Source organism: Sarcophilus harrisii, chromosome 1 (genome assembly GCF_902635505.1).
Source record: "Sarcophilus harrisii chromosome 1, mSarHar1.11, whole genome shotgun sequence".
NCBI lineage: Eukaryota > Metazoa > Chordata > Mammalia > Dasyuromorphia > Dasyuridae > Sarcophilus > Sarcophilus harrisii.
The window spans coordinates 710,267,522-710,279,364 of NC_045426.1; the positions used below are offsets into that span (position 1 = coordinate 710,267,522).

The 11,843-nt window shown below is 52.3% G+C and overlaps 1 protein-coding gene across 1 annotated transcript in view; it reads right to left on the reverse strand.

Annotated features, from left to right (window-relative positions):
• Positions 1-9,767, reverse strand: part of GNB1L (G protein subunit beta 1 like) — a 124,338-nt gene extending 114,571 nt beyond the window's left edge. Inside the window, exon 1 of the mRNA XM_023505348.2 lies at positions 9,696-9,767. The gene's annotated coding sequence lies outside the window, so the exon portion shown is untranslated. The remainder of the gene's footprint in view (positions 1-9,695) is intronic.
• Between the last annotated feature and the right edge of the window lie 2,076 nt (positions 9,768-11,843).

Genomic DNA, 11,843 nt, shown 5'->3' on the forward strand with positions numbered 1-11,843 from the left:
GGATCAATTCTGATGGACGTGGCCCTCTTCAACAATGAGATGAACCAAATCAGTTCCATTTGTTCAATAATGAAGAAAACCAACTACATTCAGCGAAAGAACTTTGGGAAACGAGTGTGAGCCACTACATAGCATTTCCATCCCTCTGTTTTTGTCTGTTTGCATCTTTGATTTCCTTCCCAGCACAGGAGAGTCATTCATTAGAAATTCAAGACCATTCAATCTATGGTTTCATTTTCATTCCACCCTTACCAAAATAATTCTTTACCTTATTTCTAAGTCTGATTTTTCTTGTGTAGCAAAATAACTGTATGGACATGTAAACATATATTGTATTTAACACATACTTTAACATATTTTACATGTATGGGACTACCTGCCAGCTAGGAGTGGGGGTGGGGAAAAGGAGGGGAAAAGCTGGAACAAAAGGTTTTGCAAGGGTCAATGCTGAAAAATTACCCATGTATATTATCTTGTAAATAAAAAGCTATAATAAAAAAAATTTGGTTAAACTTGAGATTATCCTTTTAAATGGCAATATTAATGAGACCCACTTCCAGTAGTAATACCTGGAAAAGCCCATATACAACAACATAGTGAAATACCAGCGTGACCTTGGAACTTCAGTGGCCTGTTCTAATCCTCTGTGGGAAACGGACAATTTTCCACGAGCCCCCGTGGCAGGTACACCTGATCCAGCATTTAGTGGACTGTCTCCCACCTGCTTAGGGCAGGAGCAGAAATGCTTTCCTAGAGTCAAATACGACACTGGGCAATGCACGCTGGGAAGGCCGCGTCTGCCGCATAAAAGATCTACTAGGACGACATTGAGCAGGTATTCCTTTGGGCATTTACCATTTTCAGAATACCTACCCACGGTCAATAGTGACTCAAGTCATCTCTGGAATATTTATTTCATTTTAATTATGACCCTGTCTGCCAGTCCATAGCCGGCAACCATTGTTAGCCCGCTGGCTGGTTACTAAGGCTCCCCGGGTCTGCTTTCTTTGGCACCAGACATTTCTATGGCTGAATACAATTAAATGCCTGCTTTGTGGCAGGCGTATTTACAAAAGAAAGATCCTGCCATTCTCCAGATAGCTTAGCGAGGTCTTACTTTACACCTCAAAGTTGACAAGAATGAAGTAATAACATGAGAATTCAAGAGAGCAGTGTCTTCGGGGGTCAAACACTAACGTGTTACTGCAACTTCAATCCTAGCAAAATACCCAGAAAAGGCCTAAGAGGGGGTTTTCACTTGCCTAGGAAAGCAGAAGCTAGAATGGCCTCATTCAGGACTTTATTCCCAGAGGAATAAGCAGCAGTTTCGCAATTGCTTTCATTCATGAATTTCACTCAAGTACAAAGAGATGCCCCCAAAAGGCAATGACTAATGAATATTGTATGTTCCCAGCACAGGCGAGTCATTCACAAGAAATTCAAGACCATTCACTCTACGGCTTCATTTTCATTCCAGCCTTACCAAAATAATCATTTCTCCTAGTCCCTTTGCTGGGATATCGGTTCACCTTGGCTTTGAGGGCTCTCGGTGCCATTAAGGTGGCCGGATCAGAAAATCGGAGCGACCGGAGTCCAAACCCCTCACTCCAAGATGAGGAGACAGAAGTGCACAGAGGGAAAGTCACTTACCCAAAGTCACACAGCAGTAAGTCAGGACTCAAACCCAAGGTTCTTCCCACTAAACCAGTGGGGTCAGACTCAAGTAGAAATGGAGGCCACAAGCTGTGAGCTGAACCAGCCGTCCTGGAGAACGTATGGAACTGTCCCCAAAGGCAACAAAGCCAGCGTACCCTTTGATCCATCACTAGGTCAAAGAGATTTTTGTACAAAAATGTTTCTCACAGTTCCCTTTGTGCTGGCAACGACAGGAAGGGAGGGGATGCCCACCAACCGGGGAATGGCTGAACAAGCTGTGTACATCACTGTGATGGAACGCTACGGTGTTACAAGCAGCGACAAACAGGATGGTTTCAGAAAAACCTGAACTGATGCAAAATGAAACAAGCAGAACCAGGAGAACAGTGTAAGTGGGAGCGGCAGTACTGAACAATGATCAACTGACTATTTTCAGCAATGCAATGATCTAAGACAATTCCAAAGGACACATGAGAGAAAACGCTGTCCACCTCCAGAGAAAGAACTGAGTCTGAAGGCAGATGGAAGCAGATTATTTTTCACTTGAAAATTTTCTTTTTCGTGTGTTTGGGTTGATCTGTTTTCTTTCACAGCATGACTAATACAGAAATGGGTTTTGCAAGACTGCACATGTACAATCCATATCAAATTGCTTACCGTCTCATGGAAAGGGAAAGGAAGGAAGGAAGAGAATTTGGAAATTCAAAAAAATTTTAAATGAATGTTAAAAATTGTTTTTGCATATAATTAGGAAGACTAAAAAATAATTTATAAAATAAAAAAATTGTTTTTACCTACACCTGGGGGGAAATATTATTTAAAAAACAATAAAAAAGAAAAAAAAGGGTCATTAAGCCATAGAGAAGGATCCCCGTGGCCTTCTATTGACTTAAAAAAAACCACATGTGAACATTATCTATGTTTTTATATGTTTAATAGCTATGTGATTATATTTTTATTCATTTTGTTAACTATTTCCCCAATTCCATTTTAACTCAGTGGAGACCTAAACTCGGGAGTGTTTCTCCATATGAATGATGGCTTTGCCATGGGCCATCCTCCAAAAAATCGGCTCTTCTTTGCTCTCCAATTTTATTGCAAAAGTATTTTCGTTTCACTGTTGAAAAATAACATGCATTACACTTAGAAAGATCTTTGTGACCGCTCTGTTGCAGGCCAGGACACACATTGTGACCCTGCCACTAACAACACAACCAGCCCTAGAACCACAGCAAGCAATATATAAAAATGGCGGACACCCCAATGGAGAAGAGACATGGGGCAGGCGATCAGAGAGCTGGGTTTGGTCTCAGTAACCAGCATTAACCAGCTCCATGACTTTCTGAAAGTCTCCAAGTCTCTTCTGTAAAAGGAGGGGGCAGGAGAAAGGGAGCCAGGAGCCAAGCTCAGCCGTGGCCACGACTGAGTCATGCTGGACAGTGCCTGGGCTGGAGTGCACTGAGCCCCCAACTAACTGCTCAGCTCTTTTCTCAAGGCAAACACCCCTCCCTCATTGAGAAGCCACAATTCTTTGGAACCACTGGTCCACCTGATGGGCTCATACCAGGACCTTGGCCAAGGGTCACCAGGCCCCCAGACACTGCCTATTTCCTGGCTCCTCTAAATGCTGCCTCTCCCTGAAGAACCACAGTCCATCTTGCCCCTCATCAACCTCCCCTAAAATGGCCAGAGAATCTTCTGTAACCCTGCAGTAAGGCTCCAATCTTCCTGCATGGGCGATTCTGTCCTGTCGTTCTGTTCTGTTCTGTCCTCTCTGTCTGTCTCTGTATGTCTGTCTGTCTATCTCTGTCTCTGTTGTTGTCTCTGTTTCTCTGTCTCTCTATCTCTGTCACTGTCTCTTGTCTCTTTCACTTTATCTCTATTTCTCTCTCTCTCCTCTGTCTGTCTCTCTGTGTCTCTGTCTGTCTCTCTCTCCATTTCTTATTCTCTCGGTCTGTCTCTTTTTTTATCACTATCTGGGTGTCTCTCCCCCTTTTCTTTCCCAAACGTTATATTCTGTGTTATCTCCGTTACAACGTTGGCCCTCTCGGAGTTGAGTCTGCATGTTGCTTTTCCACTACAGATCTCTATGGGTATTTACCCAAAAGGCAGTCAAACCCCACTGCTGGAAGAAGGGCCAGGTTCTCCCCGCACCCTCCCAGGAGGAGCAGGCGCACCTTGGCCAAACTTCCCTTCCCCCCCCCCCCTACTTCGTGCTCCATTCCCTATCTGCCTGTGACTAATGCTGGCTTGTCTGCTAACTAAGTGGAACGGAGAATTAGCAGGGTGGGTGCTCCCCCAACTCTGGAACAGGGAAATAGCAGCCATTCTGAGCAGAGATTAGCAAATGCAGTGGCTAATCTCTCCTTACTTTAAGTTTCTCCTCTAATCCTACTTCATAATAGTGAGAAGCCTGGAAGGAGTCAGCCTATAAACCCCAGCCCCACAGTCTGGTAAGAAGGTGGAGGAGAGCTGTCCATCATTCAAAGGCATCGCCCTCCAAGTGCAAGTTCTCCAAGTGCAAGCCTTCCAAGTACAAACCCTCCAAGTGCAAGCTTTCCAAGTGCAAGCCCTCCAAGTGCAATTCCTCCAAATACAAGCCTTCCAAGTGCAATTCCTCCAAGTGCAAGTCTTCCAAGTGCAAGCCTTCTAAATACAAATCCTCCAAGTGCAAACCCTCCAAATGCAAGTCTTCCAAGTGCAAATCTTCCAAGTACAAACGCTACAAGTGCAATCCCAAGGCCTGGGTTTCAATCCAGTTGTGTCCCATAAAGTATCCCAGGATAAAAGACCTGAAAGGGACCTTAGCAGGATGGTGCAGTGCAGCAACTCTCAAGAGTGATCCATAGATCCACAGACATTCCCCAGAGCTCATCAGGGGTCTCAAGAAGTCAAAAACTATTATCACAATCACACACAAACAGTTTAATCTCTAAATGATAAATATGGATGGCTACAACTCACATAACACAAACTCTCTGGGGATCTTTGAAGAGTATAAAGTGCCTGAGACTAAAAAGTTTGAGAAATGCTAACACACATCTGGACCTGCAGCCAAAAAGACCTGGATTCAGGTTTCACCTTGGACACAGGTTGGCTGTATGAGCCTGGACAAGTCATTGGCCCCAGAAGACTTTCTAAGTTAAAAGGAAGATGATGGAGGGGGAACTTTCCTCACCTGGGACTTCCCCATGAAATCATGGTTCTGGCTCTATCCCAATGGGAGCTGAGAGACCTCCCCTCATTTTGAACAGGAATGTGGCTAACAGAGGTCAACTTCTCTAAGCCTCAGTTCTCTCATGTGTAAAACAGCAGTGTAATGTTCACACTAGGACCATTTCAAATGAAGTCTCTGATGAACGAAAAATGGAAAACAGATCTCTGTAGTGCTGTAGCTTGGCCCAGGACCGGCCTGAGCGCAGTCGCTGTGGGGAGCACCCTTCAGTCCTTGTATATCCCTTTTCTCTCTCCATTTAGGCCCGGGCACGGGCTGACGTCCAGGTGCTAAGTGTTTGGATATTGGCCGACAATGGGCATTTAACACATAAGTGCCAGGATGCCCAGATAGCGAGTTTGTCCCTTCTCCACCTGGAGCCGCCCCTACTGAAGGTCAACACCTGGTGGGCAGGGCCTGTCCTGCTTCTGTACTCGTCCCACACAGGACGTGCTCAACAAAAGCTTTCCACATCTTCCTTCATCAACAAGTGGCTTTTGGAGAAACTCCCCGAGAATCACCCGCCTCCAGTTGGGGGAGACCTCAGAGTCCAGCTGCTGCCTTTCCCACCAGGGCTGGAGGAGAATGACCAGTCCACGGTCACCCAGGGCATCAGCCACAGAAAGGGACTGTGAACCCAGGCTCTCCCCCAGCCCTCAGCCCCCCAAGGCCCCAGCATCAGGGCTGGACGCAGACAAGGCTCTTCCCTCATGACCCTTCTCCGGATCCCCCTGCCTGGCCTTCCTCCCTCTCTGGACCTATTCCTGTCTCCCCCCCATCCCCCCACCAAGGTCAGGCTGCAAACTGGTCCCTCTGCCTCCAAATTCTTCCCATTCCTGCCCGTCCTGATGCTGTCACATTAATCTTTCCAAAAGACTCTCTTCATTGTGTCCCTCCTTAGCTTAAGAAAATAAGACGGTCCCTTCTTGCCTCCTGCTCCAATCCTGCCTCGGCGCTTGCCATTCAATCACTCCTCCAAGTGGCCCCACCTTCACTTCATGGCATTAAGGGCTAGAAGGGATCTGAGAAGTCATCAAGTCCAATCTCCTCACTTTGCAGAAAAGCACGTGCAAAGGCGGAATCGGGCCCCACGTTTCTAACCCGCCTCCTTTTCACTCTCTCCACTGCTTCTCTCTTGCTCCCAAACCCAAGCTCCCAGCTCTAACCGGGGGGAGGCCGGGCGCCCTCCCCCATCTGAGACACACTGCCCGGCGCCCCGAAAACAAAGGGCCAGCTCCGATTTCACTCGCTGTGTGAAGCCTCCCCTGACCAGCCCGGCCCGCAGCAATGCTTCCCTTGTGGGAACTCCCCCCGAGCCAGTACAGTGCAGGCGCACACACTCACACACTCACACTCACTCACACCCGTAGTAGTCAATATGACGAGCTTATATTAAGTAACTACCGCGTGCAAAAGCCGTGCGCTGCTACGTGGGCTGCTGACGTCAACAAGGCATCCGCCATACTCAGGCTGAGATCACTCAAAATTTCTAGACAAATTAAACCCCAGAGACGCGTCTGCCCAGGAGCCTAAGGATGGGCTCCGGCGGGCAAAGGGCGATTCACTCTCGCCAACGTTGTTCTCCCACAAAGGGACAAAGAGAGCTTCTGGGAGACGGAAGTGGCAGCCGGAGGCCCGAGCCTGTCGCAGGGACCATGGATCCCAGGGAGTCAGGAGCAGATCACTAGGGGAAGACCTCCAGTCCAAGGGTGGATCCTCCAGAGAGGACACGTGCAAACGCTGGGCAAAGATCCCCCGATTAGAGCACGGACTGGGGCCCATCGCGGGCTTCGCGGGCCCCAAAGCAGACAGAGGTGGACACAGGCTCTCCGAGTCTTAGCTCCCCGAACGGCCCAGCCACGTGCCCAGCAGGCCCCTCAGCACCCAAAGCCTAATGACCAGGCCCATCAGTCCGGAAGCTCCCCTGCCCAACTCTGAGGCTCCCCCAGCCCAGCCTCGGGCGCCACCGCGACGTCAGCCTGACACCTGGCTCTTCCCAAGTCAGAAGCCGAGGTGCCCATCTGCTCAACTTCCTCGTTTCTTCGCAGTTTCTCCGCTCCACGTTTCCCAAATGAGAGATCTTCAAACTGTCTCCGATGCCCTCCTTGGGCACCCGGCCGGCCCCTCCTGGGCCCTGAGGGAGGCCCCTGACTCAGAGCCTCCTGCCCTTTGCCTCAAACACCTTCCTCGCTCAGAGACCTGGAGGTACCCCCCCCCCAACGTCCCGATCCGTGCGTAAATCGCCCAGAGGAAGAAAGTCCGAGATGTTTCTTGGTGGACGGTGGAAGATTGTAGCGGGTCTAAAGGCGGGCAAGTCCGGCCCGCCAGACGTTGGGAGTCTTAGAACAGAGGTATAAGCTGTAGTCGGGAAATGTTTGAAGTAAATAAATAAAAGCGCGGTATGGGCCGCCTTGGGGTTCTAAGTCACCAGGCGGCCAGATGGTTCCCCTTTAAGTATGACATCACTCCTAAGAGCACTCAAAGGAGATCAAAGGAAAAAGCCCATCAGCCGGCCACAGACCGAGCTCTGGTGGACCCAAAACCCTCGCTCCGACAGGAGACACAAGGGCAGCAGGGCAAGCGACCTGACCAGGGGCACACAGCCGCTTCGGGGCTGGTCCCCCCTGCAGGGCCTCCCTCGGTTAATGACTTCCGATTTATCCTGCACCCGTGGCCTTAGCTAGGGAGCCCCCCCCCGCCCCCCACTGACTGGGTTAGAGCCTAAAACGCCCTCGCCGGGGGGGCAGGGACTAGGATTGTTCCCCTTGGTCCAGGGTGGGTGGCCCTTCTACAGTTTTCTCTAAGGCACCGCAGCACTCTGGGATTCTTGACCTTTGGCTTTCTTTCCGGGCAGAGGCTACCCCGCTTTCCTCCCATGGTTAAAGATTTACGCGTGTGAAGGGCACCGGCAACCTTACTGCCAGGGCCATTACCATAAACCCTCAAACCCCACCCCCAACTTGATTGATATTTAGAGGTGTTTCATGAGCTTTCCTTCCTCCGACAGACTGGAAGCTCCCTGAGGACGGGGCACTGTCCCTCTGGTTTCTGTGTTCCTGGGCACAGTCCCTGACACACAGCTGGCGCTTAATAAATGCTCGGTGTTCCCGGGCACAGTCCCTGACACACAGCTGGCGCTTAATAAATGCTCGGTGTTCCCGGCCACAGTCCCCAACACACAGCGGGCGCCTAATAAATACTCTTTGTTCCCGGGCACAGCCCCCGACACACAGCGGGCACCTAATAAATGCTCGGTGTTCCTGGGCACAGTCCCCAACCCACAGCAGGCGCCTAATAAATGCTTGGTGTTCCTGGGCACAGTCCCCGACACACAGCGGGCGCCTAATAAATGCTCGGTGTTCCCGGGCACAGTCCCCGACACACAGCGGGCGCCTAATAAATGCTCTGTGTTCCCGGGCACAGTCCCCGACACACAGCGGGCGCCTAATAAATGCTCGGTGTTCCTGGGCACAGTCCCCGACCCAGCGGGCGCCTAATAAATACTCTTTGTTCCCGGGCACAGTCCCCGACACACAGCGGGCGCCTAATAAATGCTCTGTGTTCCCGGGCACAGTCCCCGACACACAGCGGGCGCCTAATAAATGCTCTGTGTTCCCGGGCACAGTCCCCGACACACAGCGGGCGCCTAATAAATGCTCGGTGTTCCCGGGCACAGTCCCCGACACACAGCGGGCGCCTAATAAATGCTTGGTGTTCCCGGGCACAGTCCCCGACACACAGCGGGCGCCTAATAAATGCTCTGTGTTCCCGGGCACAGTCCCCGACACACAGCGGGCGCCTAATAAATGCTCTGTGTTCCCGGGCACAGTCCCCGACACACAGCGGGCGCCTAATAAATGCTCTGTGTTCCCGGGCACAGTCCCCGACACACAGCGGGCGCCTAATAAATGCTCTGTGTTCCCGGGCACAGTCCCCGACACACAGCGGGCGCCTAATAAATGCTCTGTGTTCCCGGGCACAGTCCCCGACACACAGCGGGCGCCTAATAAATGCTCTGTGTTCCCGGGCACAGTCCCCGACACACAGCGGGCGCCTAATAAATGCTCTGTGTTCCCGGGCACAGTCCCCGACACACAGCGGGCGCCTAATAAATGCTCGGTGTTCCCGGGCACAGTCCCCGACACACAGCGGGCGCCTAATAAATGCTCTGTGTTCCCGGGCACAGTCCCCGACACAGCGGGCGCCTAATAAATGCTCGGTGTTCCCGGCCACAGGCCCCGACCCAGCGGGCGCCTAATAAATACTCTTTGTTCCCGGGCACAGTCCCCGACACACAGCGGGCGCCTAATAAATGCTCTGTGTTCCCGGGCACAGTCCCCGACACACAGCGGGCGCCTAATAAATGCTCGGTGTTCCCGGGCACAGTCCCCGACACACAGCGGGCGCCTAATAAATGCTTAGTGGCTGAAGGACAAGTACAAATGATCATCACTGGGGGGGAAGGGGGACGGTCACGTGACTGGCACCCTTCCTCCCCTCCCAAAGCTTCTGAGAGTGGGCGTAGGAGAGGAAGCAGAAGGGGCCCACAGAGCCCCGCGGGGCGCAAGGAAGGCCAGCGGGAAGGGCCGTCCCAGCTCCCGCATGCCTGGACGGAGCAGCAAAACTTGTGACGTCACCGGCCCCGCCCCTCCCGGAAGCGCCCGCTGCGGGGCCGCCGGAAGTGCCCTCCTCCTCCGAGAACGCGGGAAGCCTTCCGTTCTCCGGCGCTCGGGAGAGAACAGGGGCCGGGCCCATTCGAACCCCCCCCTCCTCCACCTGCACCGCGCACGCAGCTCCCCTCCCGCTCCGGCGCACAAGTACCAACCTGCGGCCGCGCCCCCCGACTGACCCAGGCCAGGCTCCGGCCTCCAGGCGGCTGCTGCGCATGCGCGCCGGCTGCCGCCCGAGGGTGTTCCAGAGCCGGGCCGGGGGCGGGTCCAACGCGCGCTTGCGCCCCATGAGAAGGCACTACGGCGAGCACGGGCTCCCGAGTGGCTCCCAGGGGCCGGAAGCTCCCTCCCGGAAGGGGCGAGGACTGCTGCTCATTGGGCAGCGGGGCCGAGGCTGCCCGCAGCCGGCGAAGACGCTTTGGCCCCTAAAGCCTCTTGGCGGTGCGGCCTTGAGCCCTCGTCCGGGTCCTCGAGGCGTCACGCCCGTCCCAGGGCCCGGCCAAGGGGCCTTCCCCGGGGCCGCCTCCTAGCTGCGGCCCGCCCCCCCTTCTCTGGAGGGGCCCCTCCGCCCAGATGCCCCCGGATTCGTTTTTCCTGCGCCCTGTCTTTCCCGATGAAATAGAGCGCAGGGCTGGGCTTTGTGCTGCCAGCGCTCGGCGCGGTGCCCGGCACACAGTAGGGGCTTTAGGAATCCTCCTGAGGCATTGTCAGAGCTGGCTGAGCGCTGGGGCCGCGGGTAGTTACGCTGCGTCACTGTTTACGTAAGAATGATGCTTGTATGCAGTGCAGCCGACGTTTAATGCGGCACTTGAGGATTCACCCATGGCTCCAAGGGCAGTGTTTGAGCTGAGCTCAGGGCAAGCTCCTGGGGGAGGGATGGGAGATGCTGTTGCCCCCATTTTCCAGACGTGGACATCGAGGCTCGGAAAGGAAACAATTTGTGGCCAGTAAGCCCAGCACTCGCCATCTCCTGCGCCCCGTTTGGAAATAGACGTTACCGCCCTTGAACCTTGGCTAGTTAGCTCAGCAGCCTTTGCGAAGCCCGCATTCCCTGGAGCTGGAGAGAAGCAGATAAGGCCCCCACCTTGCTGGTGGTTGGATCCCTCAGAAATGGACGCGCTCTGTCCTCAGTCCTTCCTAAAATGATGTCCCGGCCCGCCAGTGAGCTTGCCGGGAAGCAAAGGCAGTCCCTGGGACGCTGGGCTAATCAGCTCCGCTTCTCGCTTGTCAGGGCTCTGTACCCGGGCCACAGGCTGCCTGGGCGCCGCCCTGCAGGGTGAGGGACTCGAGAAAGCGCCTTTAAGAGCGTGGGGCATCTTTGAGGAGCTCGGCAGACGGGCAGCTGCCCCAAAAGGTCAGGGCTTTCCGGGGTGGCCTGCGTCTCGTTGAAATGAATAATTGCTCCAAAATCGCAGCCAGCCGGTAAACAGGCAAACGTCTATTTCTCCTTCCCAATTAGCCCGGTTAGCTCAGAGGCCTGTCTCTCTGCCTGGCTCCGAGAGCTCTTGCAGCTCTGTCCTTGGCTTCTGCCTCTGCTTTCTTCAGCCTCCAGCCGCACCAAGGTGGAAGATGCAAAGAATCTCTCCTGCCCCGAAGATAGGGCTTGTGGGCTTCCTTCCAGAGTGTCTGTCTCCGACCCCGGTCGATGTCCCCCAAAAACTTAAGGTTCACGTTGAGTTCAATCAAATACCGATGTCTTTTGGTGTTGCCTTCGAGTCATTCCTCCTTGCTGTTTTTTTAAATGGAATGCCACAAGACTACTGAGGTAAGAGACTGATTTTATGGCCAAGGGAAAAATCAGAAGTATAGATAAACATAAGTGGTTGCGTTCGATCCGTTGTCATGCTATGGAACCTTAAGCTATGAAGCAAGTACAAGGCACTTACATGCGATGGATTACAATGGATCTCACCATTTCCAGACGATTAGTAAGCATTTATACTGCACTTACTACCCAGACGGTCTCCAGATGATGGTTTGAAATCTTCAAGCCTTTGACAGATCAGTAAAACATGTACGGCTACATTTTGTCGTTAGAATTGTGGACTTTCTATTTCTGTTTTTGCAGGTGCATATTTATGGACAGATATAAAATATATTTGAATATCAATGTACGTATCTAAACATACATATGTATACACTGTTGTAATTTATTCTAAATATTATTACATAAATCAAAATGATTGGAATGAAGGTAAAAATAAAACAAAACAAAATGTCACCTGCCTCTTGAAGCAGACATTCAATTTAATGTCTAAAGGAAAGCCAGAAATCTAGATATGCATAAATGTTTACATTCAATC